Raw genomic sequence first — 26,343 nt, forward strand, 5'->3', positions numbered from 1 at the left:
GACTTCCCTCAGTTCCTCTCTCTGGTTTCTCAATGCATGTAATTATCTGCATATTCTAAAATTGTAAAGAACCTTAATTTATCTATGTATATGTTGTTAGTAATAAATTTGTGTATGTTTATTCAAAACCTGCCAAGGAGTCCAGTTCGTTTTGTTGTTTCTTTAAGTACTTTGTGAAAGGTCCCCATTCTTCTTTAAAGTCACAGTTGTCCTCGTCACGCAGTTTATGTGTCAGTTTCACCAATTCTGCAGAGTCCATCAGTTTCTCTTGCCACAGTTCTTTAGTCGGGAACCCCTGGACTCTCTCAGTCACGGGGGCAAGGTGATGGGCATGTCTCTTGTGGTCCCTCCAGTCCTTTATCATCTGCTATGATTGGCAGTGGTGCTCCTCCAAGGTCCATGACTCTCTGTCTTCCACAGCTCCACTCCCTGTGGTTCCTTTTTAAACTGGAGAAGTCACGATTCAGCCTGGGACCACCTCCTCCCCTCTTTCCGCCCTGAGCCTCCTGCCCTCCCCTGAACCCTTTCTGCTTTCCAAAAGTCTTCTCAGCACCAGCAGCTGTTTCAGCTCATCCTGCTCTAGTGACACCATCTTCTGGCAAACGGGTTTCCTCTCTCCCTTGTCTTGTCGTGAGCGCAAGTGACAGTCTGGCACGCTGTCACTCATAAAGGTTTCGGCACCACCGTTTGTGATCCTGGCAAGCGATTCGGATGGCCCAAGCACCAGAATCCTGCAATCAAAGAACCATAGAATTATGGCAGGGGTCAGCAAACTTTTTCAGCAGGGGGCCAGTCCACTGTCCCTCAGACCTTGTGGCGGGCCGGACTATATATTGGGGGGGGGGGAATACAAGAACACCATGAGCCCCAGTGGCTGCTTACCTGTGTCTTGTGAGCGGCAGGTGCTGGTGGTGGTGACAGAGGGATGATGAGCGGCACGTGAAAGGGCTCCAGAGTGGCCTAGTGCCTTTGGTTATTAAGCACAAATAGCAACCACTGGTGCCATTGTCTCCATTTGGAGAAAGGAGCCTTCTTCTGTCTAGAGTCATGATCAAGTGTGTGGAAGAGGAGGGGGACCAGGATGATCGAGGGTCTAGAAACCACTCCTTGTGAGGAACAGTCGAGGGAGTTGGGGATGTTTAGCCCGGAAAAGAGGAGACTGAGAGGAGATAGGAGAGCCACCTTCCTATATCCGAAGGGCTGTCCCATGGAAGATGGAGTAAGCTTGTTTTCTCCTGCTCTGGAGCATAGGACTCGAACCCATGGCTTCAAGTTACAAGAAAGGAGATTTTGACTCAAAGTTAGGAAGAACGTTCTGACAGGAAGAGCTGCTTGGCGGTGGAACGGACTCCCTCTGAAGGTGGTGGAGGTTTTCCAGCAGAGCTTGGACGGCCACCTGTTGTGGTTCCTGCATTTCAGGGGGTTGGGCTAGATGACCCTTGGGTCCCAACTCAACAATTCAATGATTCTAGGCACCTGGAACAGAAAAGCTCTTTGGAACGAGACTTGGCTTGGATTCTGCCCTCTGGGTATCTGCAGGGCAAACGCTCCTGCCCCAGGCTTCCTGCCACCCCCCCCCATCCTTGTGCCTCAGTGTCCCCTTCTGTGCAGCCAGTCCAGGATCCGTGCCTGGCCACCGCAAAGAAGGACACAGTCTCTCCATCTCTCCATCTCTCCCTGATTCCTGCCTTTTGCTCCCTGAAAGTCATGCAGTGCTTCTGGCCTGAGCGGGGGGGGGGGGGCGAAGTGGGGGGGGGGGAGAGTGGCAGCTTCTGCCGTTTTCACCAGCCGGCCTCCCGGATCCCTCTTCGTCAAAGGCACTTGTGCCCATAGAGGATAGATGAATAAACCAAATGTGAAGTTTCTAGGGCAAGCTATTTGTCAAGCATTACCTTCCGTGCAAAAAACGCCACAACTCTCCTCCCTCCGAAGGGTGAGAAACCCTTTCGCTGTCCTCCAGCTCGCCTGTCGCCACAACGCCGAATCCAATTACTCTCAGCTGCCCAGAGGCTGGCGCTGCTCAGGGAAGAGACCGGTGTGTGGGGGGGGGAGGAGCTGGCCGGAGGGGGGAGAGCAAAGGCCAGCTGGGACGGTGACCTTGGAGGGGGCCGTAGGGGGCCGGAGCCCTGCCTTAGACAAGAGTCAGCAGAAAGGGAGGGGGAAGGGGGCTTGCTGGGGGTGGGGGAGGCGGGCAGGGTGGCGAGGGAGAGCCAGTGGTGGGAATGTTCAGAGAGGCAGGAGAGTGTTTAATTATATCCTTCCCAACTTGTGTTAACAAGTTCTATAATTTAACATCCCCCCTTTTAAACTTGTGCAGCGGACCCAGAAACTACAACTAATCCAGAACACGGCAACTAGACTGGGGACTGGGAGCGGCCTCCGAGACCATGTAACACTGGTCTTGAAAGACCTACATTGGCTCCCAGTAAATTTCCGAGCACAATTCAAAGTGTTGGTGCTGACCTTTAAAGCCCTAAGCGACCTCTGTCCAGTATACCCGAAGGAGCGTCTCCACCCCCATCGTTCTTCCTGGATACCGAGGTCCAGCTCTGAGGGCCTTCTGGCAGTTCCCTCACTGCGAGAAGCCAAGTTGCAGGGAACCAGGCAGAGGGCCTTCTCGGTAGTGGCACCCGCCCTGTGGAACGCCCTCCCACCAGATGTCAAAGAGAGAAACAACTACCAGACGTTTAGAAGACATTTGAAGGCAGCCCTGTTTAGGGAAGCTTTTAATGTTTAATAGACTATTGTATTTTAATATTCTTTTGGGAGCTGCCCAGAGTGGCTGGGGAAACCCAGCTAGATGGGCGGGGTATAAATAATAAATTATTATTATTATTATTATTATTATTATTATTATTATTATTATTATTATTACATCTTTGCTAGGCTCTAAAATAAGTTTCCTGATAATATTCCCCTTTATTCCCTCTTAAAAGAATAGATACGACACAGTCATGTATCAAAGTATATAAAATAGTTTACTCCCATTCTGTTCACAGAAGGATCCCAGAAGGCAGACTTAAGTTACAAAATATATACACCTGGAATCTATCCCATAAGGAGAAAGTTCCTTTGTCCTCTCTTGGCTGGAAGAGAGCATCTTTGGCTAAGCAGATGTTGCTTCTTCGATGCATATCGTCAAAGAGAGAGAGATGGCTGCCCTGCCCTGTGCTTTTGTCATTACCTGCACAGGTGAGGTCACGCCCACCTCTGGTCACATGTAGAGGAAGTCTGTCCCAGCCCAGGAGGAAACAGGAAGTTCCGACTGGCTGGTCCAGACATCCCCTTTTATGTCCACTCTAGGAATGTTGTATTTGACTGCTCTGTGTTTCACACCCCACACCATTTAGCATCGCAGTAGTGTAGAGCAGGAAGGGACCCCCAGAGGACATCTAGTCTATCCCCCCTGCAGTGCAGGAATGGCAGCTAAAAATCCCTGACAGGTGGCCATCTGACCTCTCTTTAAAACCTTCAACGAATCATAGGACTGTTGTCATGTCTGAATGATTCACCGACTTGAAAATAGACTCAGTATGTTCTATTGTTACTCAAGAAAATATTAATAATAACATCACTTCAAAACAGAGAATCATAGAACAGGGACCCCGCAGTGCAGGAATCTCAGATAAAGGACACCTGACAGATGGTCACCCAACCTCTGCTTAAGAACCTCAGATGAAGGAGAGCCCTCCACCTTCCCAGGTTGTCCATTCCGCTGTCAAACATTCACATTCAAGAAAGCTACAGGCTCCAAGTGGGTAGGGCTGGAGTAGACAATGTCCTAGGGAGATTTTGCCCCAAAGGCTGTGCGATGGAGCGACGCAGTGGGCTCAGGGGTTTCCTTGTGTTCAGGGACTGTTGGATTGCAGTGTCAGGCCTGGGAAGGAAACCGTGTTATCCCCACCCCACCCCACCCCCAAAAATCAGGTTGTCAAGATGATTTATTTTACACAGCTTGGCTCACTTGCCCGGGTGATGCGCAGTCGGAATGGCAGTTGTCAAAGACATAGGGCAAAAGGAGAAGAAGAAGAAGAAGAGTTTGGATTTGATATCCCGCCTTTCACTCCCCTTCAGGAGTCTCAAAGCGGCTAACAATCTCCTTTCCCTTCCTCCCCCACAACAAACACTCTGTGAGGTGAGTGGGGCTGAGAGACTTCAAAGTGTGACTGGCCCAAGGTCACCCAGCAGCTGCAGGTGGAGGAGCGGAGACTCGAACCCGGTTCACCAGATTACAAGTCCACCGCTCTTAACCACTACACCACAGTGGCTCTCAGACGTGGATTTACATAAAATGTGCATATGCTGATTGATATGGATGGATGAAAGTTTAGAAATAGGGACTAAAATTGAAAGAGGTGACGTAACTCACCTCCCGTGCCCAGAGACCTGTGTCCGATGGACTCTCCTTCCTTGGAGGTTCTTAAGCAGAAGTTGGATGGCCATCAGCCATGGAGGTTCTGCAGGGGCTTGGACTAGAGGACCCTTCCAGCTCCACAGTTCCATGATTCCATGCTGCTCCGTGTTCCCCCAAGGGAGGGGTGGGCTGCTGATCCACAAAGGGACACCCCCCCCCAATCCCAATGCTCTCTCGTGCCTGCAAACATCCACTTGAGTTTTGCCTACCTTTGCATCCACAGTCCTCCTTGGTTTCCTGCGGAGACGACTTGATCCCTCGCAAATACTTTTTGGGGTAAGGGCTTCCTGACTACTGACTGGAGGAACAGCAAGCCCAGACCGCAAAAAGATTCAAGAGAGAGAGAGAGAGAAGGTGAGGGTGGAGGCAAGCAGAAGGACGACTGCCCTGAAAAAGAGAGAGAAGGAGAAGGAGAAGGAGGAGAAGGAAAAGGAGGAGGAGGAGGAGGAGGAGAAGGAGGAGGAGAAGGAGAAGGAGGAGAAGGAGGAGGAGAAGGAGAAGGAGAAGGAGGAGGAGAAGGAGGAGGAGAAGGAGGAGGAGGAGAAAGAGAAGAAAGAGAAGGAGGAGAAGGAGAGGAAGGAGAGGAAGGAGGAGGAGGAGAAGGAAAAGGAGAAAGAGAAATTTGGGGTTATATGTTATATGGAAATTTGGGGTTAACTTTTACAGCCCAGCTCCCTCCCCCCATCCCTTAAGTTCATTATCAGGCAGGGAATAATGGGTGGAGGCAGGAAGCAGTTGAGGAAAGCAAAGAAAACTTTTTTCCCCCTGTTGCAACAGAGTTCCTCCGGGACCCTGGCAAGAAGGTGAGGACCCAGAGTAAAGGCGTGCAACAAATTTTGAAGACTTTAGAAATCCCCTAAAGGTAAAGGTAAAGTAAGCCCTGACCATTAGGTCCAGTTGTGGCCGACTCTGGGGTTGCGGCGCTCATCTCACTTTACTGGCCAAGGGAGCCGGTGTACAGCTTCCGGGTCAAGTGGCCAGCAGGACTAAGTCGCTTCTGATGAAACCAGAGCAGCGCATGGAAATGCCGTTTACCTTCCCACCTATTTATCTACTTGCACTCTGAGCTGCTTTCGAGCTGCTAGGTTGGCAGGAGCTGGGACCGAGCAACGGGAGCTCACCCCATCGTGGGGATTCGAACTGCCGACCTTCTGATCGGCAAGCCCAAGAGGCTCAGTGGTTTAGACCACAGCGCCACCCGTGTCCCAGAAATCCCCTAGGCTTAGCCAAAGGCCACCCACAAGCAACATACATGCATCACAGAAATTTGAAAGAGCGACTCATCCCCTGTCTCTCAAGATACCTGACAATGCTTGCTGATTGCCTTGTCCTTGACAGTCTGGGCTATTATTTAAGAATAGCAAATGCCTTCACTTTTGAATCCATTGTCAAGGGCATGTCCCATTCATGCACAATGATGTTCTTTCCAGCAGGGCTGCTCTGCTTTTAACAGGTTGAGGGATTGCCCATTCACAGGAGAAGCTTCTCTATTTACAGGATTGGAAGGATTTGCAAGTGAAAAGAACTCAGCTGGTCTCTATCCGAAAAGGCTTTTCTCAAGGTGTTTCTTTTTTGCAGCAAGAAAATATTTGGGGTCATTAAGAGAGTCAAGATGGCTTTGGGGGATTGCCCTGTGAACTCAAATGAAGGATCTATTTTGTCAGGGAATATTTCCTAATTTTTGAAGGTTTATTTATTTCATAAGATTTTACACACCGCTTGATTGGAAAGAAAAACCAACAAAGACAAAACAACAAAATCACCAATAAGGAGAATCAACAACAACAACGTTTGAAGACTTCTGAAAGGTTAAAATTACAGACTGAGTAGAAATGTTTTAAGCAGGCACCAATAATAATAATAATAATAATAACAATAATTTGTTTCTACCCTGCCCATCTGGCTGGGTTTCCAACGAAAGATTAAAAATAAATTAAAATGTATTTTACAATGACCTTGCCAACAAAGGTCCGTATAGTTAAAGCTCTGATTTTCCCAGTAGTGATGTATGGAAGTGAGAGTTGGACCATCAAGAAGGCTGATAGCCGAAGAATTGATGCTTTTGAATTATGGTGCTGGAGGAGACTCTGGAGAGTCCCCTGGACTGCAAGAAGATCAAACCTCTCCATTCTGAAGGAAATGAGCCCTGAGTGCTCACTGGAAGGACAGATCCGGAAGCTGAGGTTCCAAGACTTTGGCCACCTCATGAGAAGAGGAGACTCCCTGGAAAAGACCCTGGGAAAGATTGAGGGCACAAGGAGAAGGGGATGACAGAGGACGAGATGGTGGGACAGTTTTCTCAAAGCTACCAGCATGAGGGAGGCAGTGGAAGACAGGAGGGCCTCGCATGCTCTGGTCCAGGGGGCCACAAAGAGTAGGACACGACTAAACGACTCAACAACAACAACATTTTACAATGAAGGAGACTGCCTGATGTCATGAGGCAGGGGGTTCCAAAGTGTAGATGCTGGCACACTAAAAAGGGAGTCCTTACAAACACCCAGTGGGGATTATGTGACCCCTGTAACAATTCTGCTGGTCAAGGGGAACATGATTTCGCAGATAAACCAGTCCCAAGTTGTCAAGGGCTCTGTGTACTAACCATAACCCCTTGAACCCAGCCTGGTAGCAAATCCGCCACCAGCGCAGATCTCTGAGCAGCGAAGGAGTTCTCTGCCGACAAGGCCTGGCTCCTGTTAGCAATCGTGCTGCAGCGTCCTGCACTAACTGTAGCCTCCGGTGCGTTTTCTAGGCTGTGACTGATGAGCTGGGCAGTTGCACATAATATTGTCAATTCCCTGCAAAACCAGACCTGTCCTTTTCGCAAAAGAGAGAGCAGGCAGTCTCGACGGAACAAAGATGGACGTGACAGCTTTTGCCCCGCGGTGGCAACGCTGATCCAAACGGGCAGGGAGGTGGGTAACGCAGCCCTTTGAAGGATCTGGATCAGCTCAAACGGCGTGGGTCAGTTCTGTGTGTGCAGGTGTCACTCATTTCAAAACATCCCAACTCCAGACTCCATCTGCACTGGAACAGTTCACCTACTGGGGGAAGAGTGCTTATTTTTACCAATTTATTGCATTTGCATCCAGGGCCGTCTTTAGCAGATGTGGCGCCAGGGTGCAAATATCCGCCCAGCACCCCCCAAATTACCACGGATAGTGTGGGGGACTCCCTGGTCCTGAATGGGGTAACTGTGCCCCTGAAGGACCAGATGTGCACCCTGGGAGTCATTCTGGACTCACAGCTGTCCATGGAGGTGCAGGTTAACTCTGTGTCCAGGACGGCTGTCTCCCAGCTCCATCAGGTATGCAGGATGAGACCCTCCCTGCTCGCAGACTGTCTTGCCAGAGTGGTGCATGCTCTGGTTATCTCTCGCTTGGACTACTGCAATGTGCTCTATGTGGGGCTACCTTTGAAGGTGACCTGGAAACTACAACTAATCCAGAATGCGGCAGCTAGACTGGTGACTGGGAGTGGCCGCCGAGACCACATAACACCGGTCCTGAAAGATTTGCATTGGCTTCCAGTAAGTTTCCAAGCACAATTCAAAATGTTGGTGCTGACCTTGAAAGCCCTAAATGGCCTCGGTCCTGTATACCTGAAGGAGCGTCTCCACCCCCATCATTCTGCCAGGACGCTGAGGTCCAGCGCCGAGGGCCTTCTGGCAGTTCCCTCATTGCGAGAAGTCAAGTTACAGGGAACCAGGCAGAGGGCCTTCTTGGTAGTGGCGCCCACCCTGTGGAACGTCCTTCCAGCAGATGTCAAAGAGAAAAATAACTACCAAACCTTTGGAAGACATCTGAAGGCAGCCCTCTTTAACAGACTGTTGTATTTTAATACTTTGTTGGAAGCCATCCAGCATGGCTGGGGAAACCCAGCCAGGTGGGTGTGGTATAAATAATAAATTATTATTATTATTATTATTATTATTATTATTATTATTATTATTATTATTATTATTATTAGGGTGGCCATAGCTGCACAATGCCAGCCATTGGGGGGCAACTCTTATAATTTAATTTTGAATGGACAATAAGTATTTCAATGGTTTATAACTTTACCATGGACATGCAGTATGCTGATAAACAATGGAAACAAGGAAAGAAGCCTCCACCTTGCTCTGCCTCTGCTGCTGCTGCTCCTCCAACCAGGAGTTGTAGCTATCACTCCAAAACCCAAAGTGGTCTGATTCACTCCAAAACAGTGCCAGTGCAGCAACCATTTTGCAGCAAAACCCCATCTTTTGCAGCGCCACACCAACTGAGCAACAGCTACTCACTAGTTACTGGGCCCCCTTTAATCCCCACAACAACCCTGTGAGGTAGGACAGGCTGAGAGGCAGGAATTGGCCCAAGGTCACAGCCAGTGAACTTGGCACTCTAACCACTGCACCACATGTTGGCCTTCCTGGTGCCTTGTTGCCTGGCAGACACAGCCGTTAGCAATTTCACTCTTCCGATGCTACGGCTAGTGGCTCGAAACAGGTTTCCAAACCTGAGGTCTTGCAAGGGGTATAGGGTTTGTCCTCAAAGGATGCGATACCACGCCCAGAGGCTGCCAGAGCCAACACTGTTTCCTCAGACAGAAACAGAGCTAAGGCTCTAGTCCCAAGGAAGGAAGGTAACCAGGAGTGCAAAATGGTCAGGCATTTTACTGCCTCTAAAAAGGAACTCTGGCCAGTGATTGGATTAACTGAATTAATTTTGTTCCATGTTTCCGTCATACAAGAATATGGTATGTAAACTTGTTGTTTAATGTGTATGTTACGTTACTTAGTTTTGTACAAGGATTATGTTATACCATGTTAGTTTAATTCAGAGTATGCACGACTGACAAAGCCTGGTTGGGTGAAACAAGGTATCATCCCAGAATCCTTGTCGTGCCACACCTCCAAGTTTTCCATCTGATCCTATATCTACATGCAGGGAACGTGAGAATCCTCAAAACAGCGATACGTGGAACATCATAAGATAAGCATTCCATACTGTGGTTATTGCCAATACAGTGGTACCTCGGGTTAAGTACTTAATTCGTTCCTGAGGTCCGTTCTTAACCTGAAACTGCTCTTAACCTGAAGCACCACTTTAGCTAATGGGGCCTCCTGCTTCCGCCGCGCCGCCGGAGAACGATTTCTATTCTCACCCTGAAGCAAAGTTCTTAACGCGAGGTACTATTTCTGGGTTAGCGGAGTCTGTAACCTGAAGCGTATGTAACCTGAAGCGTATGTAATCTGAGGTACCACTGTATGCCAATTTAGGAGCCGAATGGACTTTATCTCCTGACCATCGATTGGACTTTAACTTCTGTTGATATGTTCCGTTTGCATGATGTGTTGGTCTATGGAATATGTATATGTTGAATTGTGTTTGAAATAGAAGCTACATAGTCAAAAACCGCCTGTTACATTGTGTGCAGCATCGGATACCTGAAATGGGGGAGGATGTTAGCAATTTCACTCCTCCGACACTGCAGATGAGCTTGTTGTAAATCACATGCCCGTCTGAGAAGAGTGTGGGAAACGGAAGACGGTCTTGTTTCTTCCGCTGTAAAGTACTTGCACCTTTACTTGGTTTTTTTTGTTTTGTTCTCTTGGAGAGCCAGTGTGGTGTAGTGGTTAAGAGTGGTGGACTCGTAATCTGGGGAACCGGGTTCGAGTCTCCGCTCCTCCACATGCAGCTGCTGGGTGACCTTGGGCCAGTCACACTTCTTGAAGTCTCTCAGACCCACTCACCTCACAGAGTGTTTGTGGAGGAGGAAGGGAAAGGAGAATGTTGGCCGCTTTGAGACTCCTTCGGGTAGTGATAAAGCGGGATATCAAATCCAAACTCTTCTTCTTCGGAGCTGGAGAGAAAGGGATGCCATTATGCTTTTGTCTGTACATAATGTGTAAATAAATAGTAGATTAGGTCTACGATGTCTCGCTCTTCTTGCTGTGTTTTGCCAGAAATTAGTGTGCATATAGCAGCTGGTATATGTCCCTGGAGCAGCCTGGAGAAGAAGGGAAATGCCTTTTCCAGAGCTACACATACCAGAGGATGCTCAGAGTTTCAGGGGCTTGCAGGCACCCCCAGGGCGTTTTTCCAACACCAGCATGGCCAGCTGTGCTTGAATTGCCCTTCCAGCTACAGTGCAGTCGAAGGGCATTTGGGGCTGAGCAGTGAAGATGCTGGAGAGACCTCAATGGGCAGAAAGGGGTTATGAGCTCACAGCGCTTTGATGGAAGCGCTGCCCTCCAAAGCCCTCTGTTGTGAGCTTGCTTCGCTTTGGCGTTCTGCTAGGAAAGGCAGAATTGCAGTCTACATTTCCCTGGAGTGGGCCCTGAGTAAGCGGCTCCTCCATTGGCAAAAAAAGAAAGGAAAAAAAGTGCTTTTAATTCCACTTTTCACAGTTTGCTCCTAACTACAGAAGGAAGCGAGAGGTGCTTTGAATCCCTTTCCCTATCTATTACCGCAGAATTGCCAGCTCTAATGCCTTAATCGCAAGTCTTGCAATGCTGGGAGTTTTGTGGAGCCTGACACTGCAATGCTCCATGAAATCGTGGCTCCCCGCTTTCATTTCTGAAAAGCAATTTCCCAGCCTTCGTGGCTTTTGGAGGAAGCTTTGAAAAAAACGCTCTCTCTCTCTTAGGAGCCCAAAGGGAAATGAAAAGGACCTCAGATCCAAAGTGTGGGTTTTCTTTAAAAAAAGAACAACCCCACCAGCCCCACAGTTTCCGTTCTCTGCCTCATGACTGCAAATGCCTAGGGATATATATGCCAAATTCACTTACGCTAGTCCAGTCTTGAAAGCAGGAGAAAATTGGATCTGCTGGTCTTAGCAGTTTTGCACCATTACAGGTAATCTCATACCTTCAGAAGGGGATAGTCTGTGAATTTCATCAGGGAAGAAGACTATAAAGGGCCGCCAGAAGTACGGAAACCATTGTGGTTATGACTCATCTCATTTACCTCCTTAATTCTCCTTGTTGGGCTGCCCTACATTGGAGTAGGTTTCAAGGAGCCTTGGTCAATAGTAAGAAAACTGATTTTGAGTTGTCCCCTAAACTGTGAACAACCTACTTGGAAGTTTTTAAGTATGGTTGTTGTTGTTGTTTAGTCGTTTAGTCGTGTCTGACTCTTCATGACCCCATGGACCAGAGCACGACAGGCCCTCCTGTCTTCCACTGCCTCCCGCAGTTTGGTCAGGCTCATGTTTGTAGCTTCAAGAACACTGTCCAACCATCTCGTCCTCTGTCGTCCCCTTCTCCTTGTGCCCTCCATCTTTCCCAGCATCAGGGTCTTTTCCAGAGAGTCTTCTCTTCACATGAGGTGGCCAGAGTCTTGGAGCCTCAGCTTCAGGATCTGTCCTTCCAGTGAGCCCTCAGGGCTGATTTCCTTCAGAATGGAGAGGTGTGATCTTCTTGCAGTCCATGGGGCTCTCAAGAGTCTCCTCCAGCACCATAATTCAAAAGCTTCAATTCTTCGGCGATCAGCCTTCTTGATGGTCCAGCTCTCACTTCCATACATCACTACTGGTAAGTATGGTGGATATTATTATTATTATTATTATTATTATTATTATTATTATTATTATCCTGTACTCATGAGAACTCTCCTGGTATGCCCCGTGGAGGACCTTAGGGTCCACAAATAATAATATCTTGGAGGTCCTGGGCCTCAAGGAGGTTAAACTGGCTCAGCCAGGGCAAAGGCCTTTTCGGCTTTGGCCCCAGCCTGGTGGAACGCTCTATCTCAGGAGACCAGAGCCCTCCGGGACTTGACATCCTTCCGCAGGGCCTGCAAGATGGAGCTGTTCCTCCTGGCCTTCAGTCCGGGCCCAATTTGACCCCCCCCCCATGGGACACTGTAAGTTACCTCTTTGGCCATTTTATCAACTCATGTGGGACCAACATGGACAGTTGGTCCTGATGAACACTTGAGGTTCCCGACCCCTATGGTTGTAATTCATGGGCAGTCATTTAATTTTATCCAGATTCTAATTTTTAAGCGATCACTGCAGATGGTGACAGGAGTCACGAAATTAAAAGATGCCTGTTTCTTGGGAGAAAAGCAATGACAAACCTAGACAGCATCTTAAAAAGCAGAGACATCACCTTGCCAACAAAGGTCCATATAGTTAAAGCTATGGTTCTTGAAGCTACCAGCATGAGTTTGACCAAACTGCGGGAGGCAGTGGAAGACAGAAGTGCCTGGTGTTCTCTGGTCCATGGGGTCACAAAGAGTCGGACACGACTAAACGACTGAACAACAACAACAAATGGTTTTCCCAGTAGTGATGTATGGAAGTGAGAGCTGGACCATAAAGAAGGCTGATCGCCAAAGAACGGATGCTTTTGAATTATGGTGCTGGAGGAGACTCTTGAGAGTCCCATGGACTGCAAGAAGATCACACCGATCCATTCTGAAGGAAATCAGCCCTGAGTGCTCACTGGAAGGACAGATCCTGAAGCTGAGGCTCCAAAACTTTGGCCACCTCATGAGAAGAGAAGATTCCCTGGAAACGACCCTGATGTTGGGAAAGATGGAGGGCACAAGGAGAAGGGGAAGACAGAGGACGAGATGGTGGGACAGTGTTCTCGAAGCTGCCAACATGAGTTTGACCAAAGTGTGGGAGGCAGTGGAAGACAGGAATGCCTGGCGTGCTCTGGTCCAGGGGGTCACGAAGAGGCGGACATGACTAAACGACTCAACAACAACAACAACAATTTTAAGCTGTATTTAAATCAATTGTTTGATTGTGTTTTAATGTATTTGTTATTTGATGTTAGCCACCCTGAGTCTTGGCTGGGGAGGGCGGGGTATGAATAAAAAATTATTTACTTACATCATCATCTTCATCATCATCATTATTAGTAGTAGTAGTAGTAGTAGTATGCAGACTTTCATCCAAAGACCACAGGGTGGTTCACATCATCATATAACAAAAACAAACCAATAACACACCCCAAACACATTTAAAAGGCCGTTGAATGTTAATAAGCCGAAGGCCTGGTTGAAGAGGAATGTTTTCACCTGTATGCCATTATTTTTCGTTTTCCCTTGTGCAGGTTGAGCAAATGAGAAGCAAGCAAGCATGCAAGATCAATTCCAGAACCGTGTCAATTTCTGCCAGCCAAAACTAAAACAAAAATCTCTTTGCAACCTTTTCCAACTGGTTCTGCTATTATTCCCTGGAATTCAAACTTGCACAAACTCTCCCAACCCAGCAGTTGAGGTATAATATTACCGTATTTTTTGCTCCATAAAATGCACTTTTTTCCTCTTAAAAACTAAGGGGAAATGTCTCTGTGTCTTATGGAGCAAATGTGTGGTCCCTGGAGCTAAATTGCCAAGTGTGGCATGCTCCTGAGTCGCTCTTTGGGGCTGGCGGGGGAAACCCAGGCTTCCTCCGCTAGCCCCGACAAGCTGCGCAGCGCTCCCTCTACCTGTTCTAGCCTTAGCGGCGCGAAGCCTCTGCAGGACAGCAGATAGCTGGTTGCAGGCTCGTGTGAGCCTCTCACTATTATACAATTCAGTCTGTCTCAGATTGAATTTTACGTTCCTGGTAAGCTCCCTTGAATCCCTCTTAAAAGAATAAAGACGCCACAATCTTATTCAAAGTCAATAAAAGAAGTTTACTCACACCAGTTCAGAGTTGGATACCCGAAGGCAGACTTAGTTGCAAATATGTACGCGTGGATCTACCCCATATGGGGGAATAATCCCAGTGCTTCTGCTAGCTGAGAGCTAGCAGAGCAGTCCTAGCTAAAAGCTGGTCCAACGAAGAAGGGAGTCAAAAAGAGGGAGGTGTGCTCCATGACTCGTCCTTTTGTTACCTGGACAGGTAAGGTCATGCCCACCTTCTGTCACATGCAAAAGGAAGGATGCTCCAGCCAGGAGGAACAGGAACTTTCGACTGGCTGGACCAAACATTCCCTCGCATGTCTTCTCTAGCATTTCAAGGAATGCTGTACTTGACTGCCTCTCATGGATCACATCCAACAAACAGCAAGTCCCCCTTCCTGCGGTTTCCAGGAACTGGGGTTCATCCAGATGTTTTGGGACTACAACTCCCATCATCCCTAGCTAACAGGACCAGTGGTCAAGGATGATGGGAATTGTAGTCTCAAAACATCTGGAGGGTCGAGTTTGCCCATGCCTGGTCTAATCCTCTTTTAAAGCCACCCATATGTCTCTATAAGATCAGGTTACTTGAGACACCACCTTACAAGTCACGTGATCTGCAGGAAAGTTTCTCCTGCAAGTTTCAAAAATCCCAGAAGCCTCTCTGCCTTTTAGGTGGCAGCTCCTGTGGAATCGCACTCCTGTCAAGATACTATCTGCACCTTTCAGAAACGATTGAAGATGTTTTGTTTAGGCAGGCTCCCCCAGCTGGATAAATGGGCCTTTGCGTTACATTAAACACGTCTGCTGCTGCTGCTGTTGTTTTTTTGGTGCAGTTTTAAGCGGTTTTTTCCTTTGCTTTTTAAACAGTCCACAATTGTGTAGAAGGCGATTCATAAATTAATGGCAGCGACAGTACTTTCAGCCTGTCATTCCCCATGTTTGTTACATTGCCTGGATTCCGTCTCCCAAATCAAACAGCGTTTTGTTTTGAGCTCCACCAAACTATTAATTAAGGCTTTAATTAGTATTTGAAGCAATCTTAATATGCAGCACTGTTTGCAAATTTTGCAACTGTCCACTGAAATTAAAAAAAATTAGCTATGACTGGTGAGTTTCATAAATTTCATAAATGAAATCCCGCGGGGTGCATTTAGTTTGTCTTTTGCTCAGACATTTCCTAATCAGTTTCACACTAATTAATGTATGAATTGATTGCTTTGGGCTCCAGTTGTTTGATATTTTCTTACTTTGTTGTTGGTTTCTCTTTTTTTTATTAAAAAACCCCCTGTTTTGCTATTGATCCTCCCACTTAGCAAAGCAGTAATGAGTGGTGTTAGCAACAAAGTAATCAAAGTTCAATTCCTACTTCATTAAACAAACAGAAACACCCAAAGTGAAGTTCTCTCTCTCTCTCTTTCATTTTGCAGAGAGAAGGATTGAAATGTTTATCAGGGGCTTGTCTGCACCAGAGCCAGGCTGAAGCATACTACGCCAAGGGATTCCTGCATTGCAAGGAATCCCCTCCAACTCTCCAGTTCTAGGGTTTTGTATGACTCTCAACCATGAATCCGATTTCCTCCTGTGGCAGCAATGACCCCGGTCAAAGGCACAGGGGAGCACAACATTGTTAATGGGGCACAGAGAGTAGACAGAAAGAATTCTACCTTTCATGCACAACACAAGAAAAATTGGTTGCACACAGTGACGCTGCCGGCAAGAGGTTCGGGACAGAGCAAAGGACCTGAACCAATGGATTCAAATTGCGAGAAAGGAGATTGTGACTAAGCATCAGGAAGAACTTTCGGACAGCGATGCAATACAATACGATACGATACGATACGATACGATACGATACGATAATCTTTATTGTCATTGTCCTATACAGAACGGAATTTTTTTTAAAGAAACCTACATCAGACATTCAAAAACCAACAAGCCTGCTATCCCAGCCTAGTTAACCCCCTAAAAACTCTGGTATCCCATAATTAAATACAATATACTCCCATAGAGACTACCTTAAAGGTAAAGGGACCCCTGACCATTAGGTCCAGTCATGGCCGACTCTGGGGTTGCGGCGCTCATCTCGCTTTATTGGCCGAGGGAGCCGGCGTACAGCTTCCGGTCATGTGGCCAGCATGACTAAGCTGCTTCTGGCGAACTAGAGCAGCGCATGGAAACGTCGTTTACCTTCCCGCCGGAGTGGTACCTATTTATCTATTTGCACTTTGATGTGCTTTCGAATTGCTATGTTGGCAGGTGCAGGGACCGAGCAATGGGAGCTCACCACATCACGGGGATTCGAACCGCTGACCTTCTGATTGGCAAGTCCTAGGCTCTGTGGTTTAACCCACAGTGCCACCCGCGTCCCTTGTTTGGAAAGCTATTAATAAACAATATGTCCTCCTGCCACCCTGAACATTCCCACAAAATGGGCCGTTAACAGAGGACAGGCAGGGAAATCATCAGCAAAATAAATAAATAAATAAATAAATAAATAAATAAATAAATAAATAAATAAATAAATAATAATAATAATAATAATAATAATAATAATAATAATAATAATAATAATAATAATAATAATATATTATTTATACCCCGCCCATCTGGCTGGGTTTCCCCAGCCACTCTGGGCGGCTTCCAACTGAATATTAAAAACAATACAGCATTAGACATTAAAAACTTCCCTAAAGAGGGCTCTTTTAAAAGTAAAATAGTTGTTTATTGCCTTGACATCTGCTGGGAGGGCATTCCACAGGGCAGGCGCCACTACCGAGAAGGCCCTCTGCCTGGTAAAGATTCTGTGCCAGCTGGAAAATAGGTGGAGCCCCTCCCTGAGCTCTGAGATAGTGAGCAGAGACAAAGCAGATTGGAGAGTTTAGGATTGCAGCTGAGGATGATGTGGGCGGGAGATAAATAGTTGCATTCTGTAAAATGCGGCCAGCTACAGAGAGGCCAGGCCAGGGCTGGTTTCTTTTTGAATGCAAGGCTGCTGTGGCACTAGGAGAAGCAAGAACCTCCCAGGGTGTCAATGCTGTGAGCCCCTCCATCGTAGGCTCAGGATGTGTATATATGTGTAAATAAGCCGTATATCATAAAGACGCCCAAATTTCTGCTGTGCTTCATTTGCAAAGGAAACACGAACCCCGGGTAAGTGCCTGGAGCCCCTGGAATCTCACAGCGCTTGGAGACTGGGATTGTGAGTAACATTATGTTAAGCTTTTGCCTTTAAGGAAGCAAATAAAGAAGAAAGTGGTGCTGGAAACTCCTTGGACCATCTCATATTACTGCAATTTTAAATTCAGAGAAACTTTAAGATCTTGCAAGATCAGAACTTTTTGACTCAATTGATAATGTTGCATTTGCAGCTCGGCAGGCAAATTGGAAATTATGACAAAATTGGTTCCCCCATTGCTAGTCGCTGTGCTTATCGTGCATATATTTGAGCTTTAATTGAATTTTCACAGTCTGTACTTTTTGAATTTCATGGCCATTTGACTCCACTATTTACATTTCTCTCCCCACACACCCTAATATAGATATAGATATTCCTGTCAGCTGAGAAAAGCACTTCATGGCTCCTGGATCCCAGCTGATGAATACCAGAGGAGGGGAGAGTTGCTCTTGTGGTCAGATCCTGCCTGCTGGTTTCCCTTTGGAGACATCTGGTCGGCCAAAGTGAGAACAGGATGCTGGACTAGGTGGGCCACTAACCTGGCCCACCTGCGGAGCTCCAGTTTTGTTCTGACATTCTGTTGATCTGATTAAATGAGCTTTAAAAGGTAAAGGGACCCCTGACCGTTAGGTCCAGTCGTGGATGACTCTGGGGTTGCGGCGCTCATCTCGCTTTATTGCCCAAGGGAGCCGGCGTACAGCTTCCGGGTCATGTGGCCAGCATGACTAAGCCGTTTCTGGCGAACCAGAGCAGTGCATGGAAACGCCGTTTACCTTCCCGCCAGAGTGGTACCTATTTATCTACCTGCACTTTGATGTGCTTTCGAACTGCTAGGTGGGCAGGAGCAGGGACCGAGCAACGGGAGCTCACCCTGTTGTGGGGATTCGAACCGCCAATCTTCTGATCAGCAAGTCCTAGGCTCTGTGGTTTAACCCACAGCGCCACCCGCATCCCAAATGAGCTTTAGTCCACAACAATTTCATTAAGATGACGCAAGAAACTTTGTGGTTTTAACACACATAAGTCCTTTTCCACGCAGCGCATAGCCAAGCGATGGACCTCTATATCCCTCAAGAGGAAGTGATGGCCATCAACTTGGATTCCTTTAAAAGAGGATTAGAGAAATTCATGGAGGAGGAGAGGGTCTACCTAGGGATGGATCTGCTATGAAACCAAGGAAGCTTGAGCTTCAAGGCCCCTAATATTGGAGGTTTGAGGAATCACTGGAGGCATAAGTGCCAAGGATTCGAACTTTTGTTTGGTTCAGAACCACCTTGGGTAGTCGGCTGTCCAAAGAGGAACAGGACCACCACAACACGTTGCCTCCAATTTCTATCTGCGAATAACCTTTCCAGAATAATGCCACAGTCAATGGTTTGGGAAAATGCTGAGATACTGGGCGGCTCCCAAACAAGTGTCACCTATGGGACTGCCTCTCCTGGTATGTCCAATGGGGGACCTTATGGTCTTCAAATCTTGGAGATCCCAGGCCACAAGGAGGTTAGACTGGCCTCAACCAGAGCCAGGGCTTTTTCAGCCATGGCCCCGATCTGGTGGAACGCTCTGTCCCAAGAGACCAGGGCCCTGCGGGACTTGACATCTTTCCGCAGGGCCTGCAAGGCGGAGCTGTTCCACCAGGCCTTTGGCCAAGGCGCAGCCTGACCCCCTCCTTTGGTAATCCTCACAGAACTCTAGCCCAATGGTTGCCATGAATTTGATTTTGAACCGATTTTAAAATGAATTGATTTTAGAATATTGTGTTACTTTTATTGTTGTTAGCCGCTCTGAGCCCAGCTTCGGCTGGGGAGGGCAGGTTATGAATAAATAATAATAATAATAAAATAATATTAAAAACAATACAGCATTAAATATTAAAAACTTCCCTAAACAGGGCTGCCTTCAGATGTCTTTTAAAGAGAAGATAGCTGCTTATTTCCTTCACATCTGATGGGAGGGTGTTCCACAGGGCGGGCACCACCACCAAGAAGGCCCTCTGTCTGGTTCCCTGTAACCTCACTTCTTGGAATGAGATGTCATAAGAATACAATAAGATCCTGCTGGATCCGGCCAATGGCCCACCTATTCCAGCATCCTGTTCTTCTCTCAGTGACCAACCAGGTGCCCATTATGGAAAGCCTGCAAGCAGAACCTGAGCACAAGAGACCTCTCCCCTCTTGTGGGTTCCAACATCTGGCGCAGCACAGCCATCAATAGTCCTCCATGAACTTGTCCAGCCCTCTCTTAAAGCCATCCATGTTGGTGTTCTTTTTTTTAAAAAATATGATTTTTATTGAAATTTACAATCACCAACCAACTCCCACCACCCACCACCCAAACATCACATCTTGTTACATGTATCCTACTTTGTGTTTCATAGATCCACTAGCTTCCGTCCTTCCCTCCCACCAGTTTTCCTATTCCATTCTATAGTTTACAGATTCTTTAATTATAAATTATACCATGACACGAGATTTATTTCAATCCTGCCAACGTTTTCATATTTGTACAATTCTCACTTATATAAACCATAAATTTACTCCATTCTTTTTGGTACTTTGTCTCCTCCTGATTGCGAATTCTGTGTGTCAATTTAGCCATCTCAGCATACTCAACCAACTTTATCTGCCATTCTCTTATCATCGGCATCTCCTGTTGCTTCCACTTTAGAGCTATCAGAACTCTGGCTGCAGTTGTTGCATATAAATATAATCCTTGATCTGTCTTTTTAATCCCTTCTCCCACCAAACCTAGCAAAAATTCTTCCGGCGCCATCCATGTTGGTGTTCACCACAACGTCCCTTAATTTAACTAGGTGTAGCACGAAGACGTGCTTCCTTTTATCTGTCCTGCCGTTTGGTCACACCAACCCTCCATCTCTCCAGAGAGTTTCTGTGGCCAATGTTATCCGAAAGCTGCCATGCCTGAGAGATCCAGGAGAATTGGCAGGGACTAATTCCTTTTGGCTTAGGTCATCCATCAAGGTGACTAAGGCAGTCTCAGTATGGAGGAAAGGCCCGAATCCAGATGGAAATGGATCTAGAAACTCAGTCCATCACTGGCCTTGTTTGCAGGCGGTGCCTCTGGTTCGGGGGGGGGTGGGACTGGGGGAGTTGCTTCTCGTCTTGATTGAGACGCAGTTGGGGAAACTATTAATTTAGCCCTTCACTCCTGCAGGTACAAATGCAGTAAATATTGCCTAGAACTTTAAATACAGTGAAATGCTGTAGAACGTTTCACCATGTAAAGGGAAATGTGATCATGATTACCAGCTGAAGGCATGGCTCTTTTTTTTGATGGCTGCTTGCTAACGAGCCCTCCTGTCCAGGGGGTGTCCTGATAATTATCTGAAGGGGCTCGTGAAGGCAACCCCTGGACTGCACCCACATGAAAGTGGCAGATAGACAGTGGAAAGGACCCTGAATTAGAGGCAGGGAAGATAGTCCACTGTGAGAGACTAGGAGAGGAGAGCAAAGCCCCCAGGCTTAGATCAGGGGTCAGCAAACTTTTTCAGCAGGGGGCCGGTCCACTGTCCCTCAGACCTTGTGGGGGGGGGCAGACTATATTTTGAAGAAATGAACAAATTCCTATCCCCCCAAAATAACCCAGAGATGCATTTGAAATAAAAGCACACATTCTACTGATGTAAGAACACGCTGATTCCCAGACTGTCTGCGGGCCGGATTGAGAAGGCGACTGGGTCGGATCCAGCTCCCAGGGCTTAGTTTGCCTACTCATGGCTTAGAGGGCTGGTTTAAAAGGCTGCTTTTGGACAGAGAGAAAGTTCTGCATGTGTGAGTGTTTTTTGTATTCTGGTTACCCTGTTGATAATTTTCTTCTGCCTTTATTTTTATGCTTCTGTTGTTATGAGACTCTGTATTGTATTAATTAATACTATTATTATTATTATTATTATTATTATTATTATTATTATTATTTATTCAGTTGTATGACTGTTCTGATTTTCACATTGCCAAGATATTGTGTCATATACTGACATTTGCAAGCTGTGCTACCAGAATGACTAAGGCCTTAAATGACAATTTTAGGATATATTTTGGTGATTAAGATTTAACTTAATATTTTTAACTGCTGTTATATCTGTATTGTCCCTGTTATACCCAAGTGCAAACTCAAATGTATCCCTATCATGTTTTATGACTTCCCTGATATTGTATGTGAGCTGGAACTGGTCTCTGAATGAAATAATAAATTTATTTAATTTATTTAATTTACTGACATTTGTGTTCATCATTGTTAACTTCCCTGTGGTCTTTTGATGAAAGTCGGTATATACATTTAACACATAATAATATTAATAATAATTTCTTCAGTAGCCACTGGTGGCATCTGAGCTAGGGCACACCCCACATGCTCATGGCGAAACACTTGGGGGTCACAGTACAGTCATCATGAAAACCAAGTCGTGGAGCTGGCTGGGAGAGAGGTGGAGAGAAGGGGGAATTCAAATGCAAGATTATTTTCTGGCTGCTGTTTTTGACCGAAGTGGGAGAACTGATGCTCTTCTGCAGCCAAACGATGGTTCTTAGCTGTCTCTGCTTGCTGAACAAACTGTCTACTTGCAAGGAAACAGCATCAACACACCAGGTATCTCTTGAATGATCTCCTCATAATGTTATGGACTGTATCACAGGCTTCACTAACCTTGTGCTCTCCAGATGTTCTGGACTAAAATTCCCCAGAAGGCATGACCGTATTTGCTAGGGCTGGAGGGCACCAGGTTGGGGATGGGACTTTAACAGATGCCCGTGGGATACTCACAGAAATGGGAAACAAGGCTGATGAAACCATGATGATGAATTGCGATTTAAGAAGCATTGAGTTGAGTGACCTTCCACCAGGCTGGGAATCTGCAGAGGCCTTCAAGCTCCAAGGAGGCTGTGAGGCCCTCTTGGAGTACGAATAGTAGCCAGGCAAATGATGGGAGTGGGGCAAGAGCCCACCCCTCAGCCCTGCCCAGGTGGCTGCTCAGCTCACTACACATCCATCAAACCGATGAAGCACTGCGTGTCACAACAGCAACCCAAGCGGCAGGCCGCGTAAGGTTCACTGCCTGGCACAGGCTGGCGGGCCTTGCAGAGAGACTGGCAATGGCCATGATGTATCGCTAGGGTTAGCGTCACACAGACAATCAGGAAACACACGGAGCCACAGATGGGACCACCAAAGGAGAGACAGGCAAAAACAAAACGACTGCCCAGTATTGGCACTTAAATCTCTTCCTGTCTCCATTCTGGAAATCCACAGCTCCAAGGGCAATGAACCCATTTTATTTTATTTTATTTTATTTTTTGCAACAAACCCATATTTGCACCTCCATGCCTGCCTAAAGGTAAAGGTAAAGGGACCCCTGACGGTTAAATCCTGTCCGGGGTTAAGTCCAGACTGGGGTTGCAGCTCTCATCTCGCTCTATAGGCCAATGGAGCTGGCATTTGTCTGCAGACAGCTTCTGGGTCATGTGGCCAGCAGGACTAAACCACTTCTGGTGAACCAGAGCAGCGCATGGAAATGGCATTTACCTTCCCGCCGGAACGGTACCTATTTATCTACTTGCACTTGACATGCTTTCGAACTGCACGGAAACGCCGTTTACCTTCCCGCCGGAGTGGTACCTATTTATCTACTTGCACTTGACGTGCTTTTGAACTACTAGGTTGGCAGGAGCAGGGACCGAGCAACGGGAACTCACCCCATTGCGGGGATTCGAATCGCCGACCTTCTGATCAGCAAGTCCTAGGCTCTGTGGTTTAGACCAGTGTTTCCCAACCGGTGTTCCGCGGCACACTAGTGTGCCGCGAGATGTTGCCTGGTGTGCCGCGAGCGAGTCCAAAAAAGGTTGGGAAACACTGGTTTCTCTTTCAAAAAGGAAACGTGGGTTAAAGCGGCGCCGCCGCCTCCCACTCACTTTCCTGCTCTGGCTTCCCTAACAGTTTTCCGAGTTGCGTCACTGGATCCAGCCCCCTTTTCCACATGTGACATGGGGCTGGAGGGAGGGAAAGAGGGCTTTACGTCGCGCACAAAGGCAGCCTCCTAGAAGCGCTCTGGGCCGGCGCCGTTTCACCGAAGGCGCCGGAGGACCCCCACCCTCAGCTCCTTCAGAAAGGAAGCCCCGCCCCTCGGCTCCCTACGCCGCCAGGCAGCTCAGCTGACTGATGAGGACGTTCTGCGGCGGCGGCCGCCGCACAACCACCGCAGTTGCTGGCAGCGTCCGCAGCGCAATAAGTAACAGCGCCTGGTGCTGCCAACTCTTTCTCTCTCTCTCCCGCCCCGCCCCCAAGCTCTCGCGCGCCCCGCGTCAACATCGCCGCGCGCAGCTTCCCGAGCTTGAGGCCAGCCGCTGCACGCACGCGCTGGCTCGTAATCGGCTCCGGTTGTTGCCTTTCTCCGCCGAGGTCGGTGGACCCCGAGCCTAGGCTTTCTTCCCGCACCCCGCTTTCCGAAGACCGCACACCAGTTGGGCCAGTACATATTCCCCTCCCGTGACTGGAGCGGAATAGCCCTTTCTCTTCTTCCCCAACCCTTGTCGTTGGAGGAGTCCCTCAGTCCCTCGCTTTGCTGCCTCCTCCCCCCCCACCCCCAAAGCTTGGAGGTTCCCCGGCAAGGGGGAGGGAAAAAAAATTGAAAGTTACACTTTCGTGTGTCCCTCCCGGCGTGACGCTGCGCGCTGACGTCACGGGGCTGTAATGGTGGTGTGCCTCGAGATTTTTTTCATCAAACAAGTGTGCCTTTGCCCAAAAAAGGTTGGGAAACACTGGTTTAGACCACAGCACCACCCACGTCCCCTTCCAGGCCTGCCTACTAGTGTTTAAAAGGAGCAAAAGGTTTGGGTGCTGGACTAAGTGCACAGCGATGGGGAGGCACGGCTAGGAAGGAAGCCGCCTGCCTTGACTGTGAAAGACAAGCCCATAATTTGCAACCTGTTTGGTCTCTCCATGATTGGATGAATCTGCAAGATTTCCAGAGAAGACACCAGCAAACCTTTGCAGCCTGCAGCTGCAGATGAGCCGGGTCTCAGACGCTGGCAATGGCTTGCTGGTGATTTGACAGCTGTGGTCATTCCATGCTCCTAAGGCAAGTTCTGGAGCTCCAGAGTGAGCCAAAGGAACTGAAGCCCACAGACACTCCCAGCCTCCTTTCCAGACTGCTGCGGCTAAGAAGTCCCCCCTTCCATAAGGGTGCTTTGTTTTAAAGAAGTGTTTCTTAGCAGGGCTCCTTGTTCTGCAGACCCTTCTCTATACCTGGGGCCACTCTGTTGCTCCCAGCTAAGCAAACCGCTGCTTGCCAGGAACAGCTGTAGGTGAATCAGGCTTTGGCATGCCATGGGGCTGTGACATTTTCAGTGTGGCCCTCACTGTGTGGGCCACAAGACGCCTCAAGGTGCCTGCCCCCCGCATTTCTCCAGTCAGTTCCTCCGTCCTTGGTGCAGCCCACCCTCCCTGGTTCACCAAACCTGGCAAAGGCAGCCTTTCGGAACCCAAACACGGAGGAGGAGTGCCCTCTCTGGCGCCATCATATTGCAGAGCCTCATGACCCAGCGTCGCACCAAACCCAAGCCGGAACCAGCCTTGCTCTTCTTGGCAGTCATCATGCACCATGCCAGCCGCAGACGGGCACCAGTGTACCGCATCCCGAGATGACCCCGAAGGTGACATTCCTCGCAGTGGGCACCTCAATGCCCACGTTGGCCACCCAACCGGCCGGCCAGTTGCGGCGCAAAGTTGAATAGCACTGCTATGTGGTCTGTCCTCCTGCATGGAAGCTTAATGGGCTTCCATTAGCCCTGTCGGCCCTCCAGCGCACTGTGTGGCCAAGGCAGAGGCCCCTGCAGAAAGGCTGGCACCCCCGGCTGGCCTCGGGGCATCGCTGCTCAACAGGAGCCAAGAAGGGGGCTCAGTGTCTTCATCCGGCCAGGCCCGAGCGGAGAGCTGTCCGGCGCCGGTGGTGCTGAAACCGGCCGAGGGAAGGCTGCAGGGCTCAGGCACTCTCCGGGGCGGCGGCGGAGGGGGGGGCGCCACCCAAGGAGGCCAGTGCCTTGTCCTTCTTGCTCCAGCTTCCCCGAGGCCCGCCAGGAGATGGTCGCAGCCCCCTGGAGACATCGCAAGGTGCAGGTTGGGCTCCATGCAGCGTGCGTGCCGGAGAGCGCCCAGGGGCCATTTCTGAGGGGCGCGACCCACACACAACCCATAGGGAGAGAAGCGCCCTCCCCGGCTCCAAAGGCGGACACCACCGAAGGACTCAGCGGAGCGGGGAAGCTGGGGTGAGGGGCTGGGGCGGACCTCGTGGGCCCCGCTGCCGTTGGAGAGGATGCGGCGTCGGAGGGGAGACCGCGCCGGGCTGAGGTCGGACAGCCGGAGCGGCGGGCGCACCAGCCCCGGAAACTGCCTTCTACAGACTCAGACCTTTAGTCTATCCAGTTCAGTAGTGCCTACACTGACTGGCAGCTCTCCAGGCTTTCTCGTCGGAGTTTCTCCCAGCCCACCTCGAAGATCTCGTCGCGGGTTGAACCTGGAAGAACCTTCCGCGTGCAAAGCCAGGGAACTGCGACTCTTCCCCGTGAGGGAAGCGGGCGCTGCCAGGCGGCAGTCTCTGCTCGACAGCGCTTGCGTTTCCGGATCTCCCGGGGTGAGAGCGTGCCCGCCATCCTACCCCACCCGCGGAGCTCAACGCCCCCTCCCTCGGCACTCCCCGCACCTCACCTGCTCAAACTCGCAAGCAAAGGATCCCGGCGGGATCAAAGGAACGGGGAGGGGCGGAGGGGCGGGCAGTCCGGCCTTCCTAGCCCACCCCCAGCTCCTGCCGAAGCTCAGCCCCGGGTGGCCCCAGGAGCCCCCGCGGGGCGAGGCACCTACCTGGGGGTCGCAGGGAGGGGGTCCTTCCTCGGGTCCAGCCGCCGCCACGGCCCTCCGGAGTCACGTCTCTCCTCCTCCTTCATCACCCCCCCTCTGCATCAAGAAAGCGCCCCATGGCAAGCTCCTTCCACTTGGCGGGGTCGGGCGGAGGGGAGGCTCCAACGCCTCCCCCCCTCCAATGCAAAGTCTTGCACCTCGCACCGGCCGCCTTTCCTGGGCGACCCTCGGAGAAGATGGAGCCCCCCAGAAGCGGAGGGTGGCAGGCAGGCAGGCGGCGG

At 49.1% G+C, this 26,343-nt stretch overlaps 1 long non-coding RNA gene across 1 annotated transcript; it reads right to left on the minus strand.

Moving 5' to 3' along the window:
* LOC309378891 lies at nt 1–26,343 on the minus strand. The gene is made up of 3 exons (XR_014172259.1): nt 26,066–26,343; nt 4,624–4,801; nt 1–731 (listed from the first exon to the last, which is right to left on the minus strand). It is a non-coding gene; the product is annotated as an uncharacterized lncRNA (long non-coding RNA).

Source organism: Podarcis melisellensis, assembly GCF_964234715.1.
Source record: "Podarcis melisellensis genome assembly, chromosome: 10".
Taxonomy (NCBI): Eukaryota; Metazoa; Chordata; class Lepidosauria; order Squamata; family Lacertidae; genus Podarcis; species Podarcis melisellensis.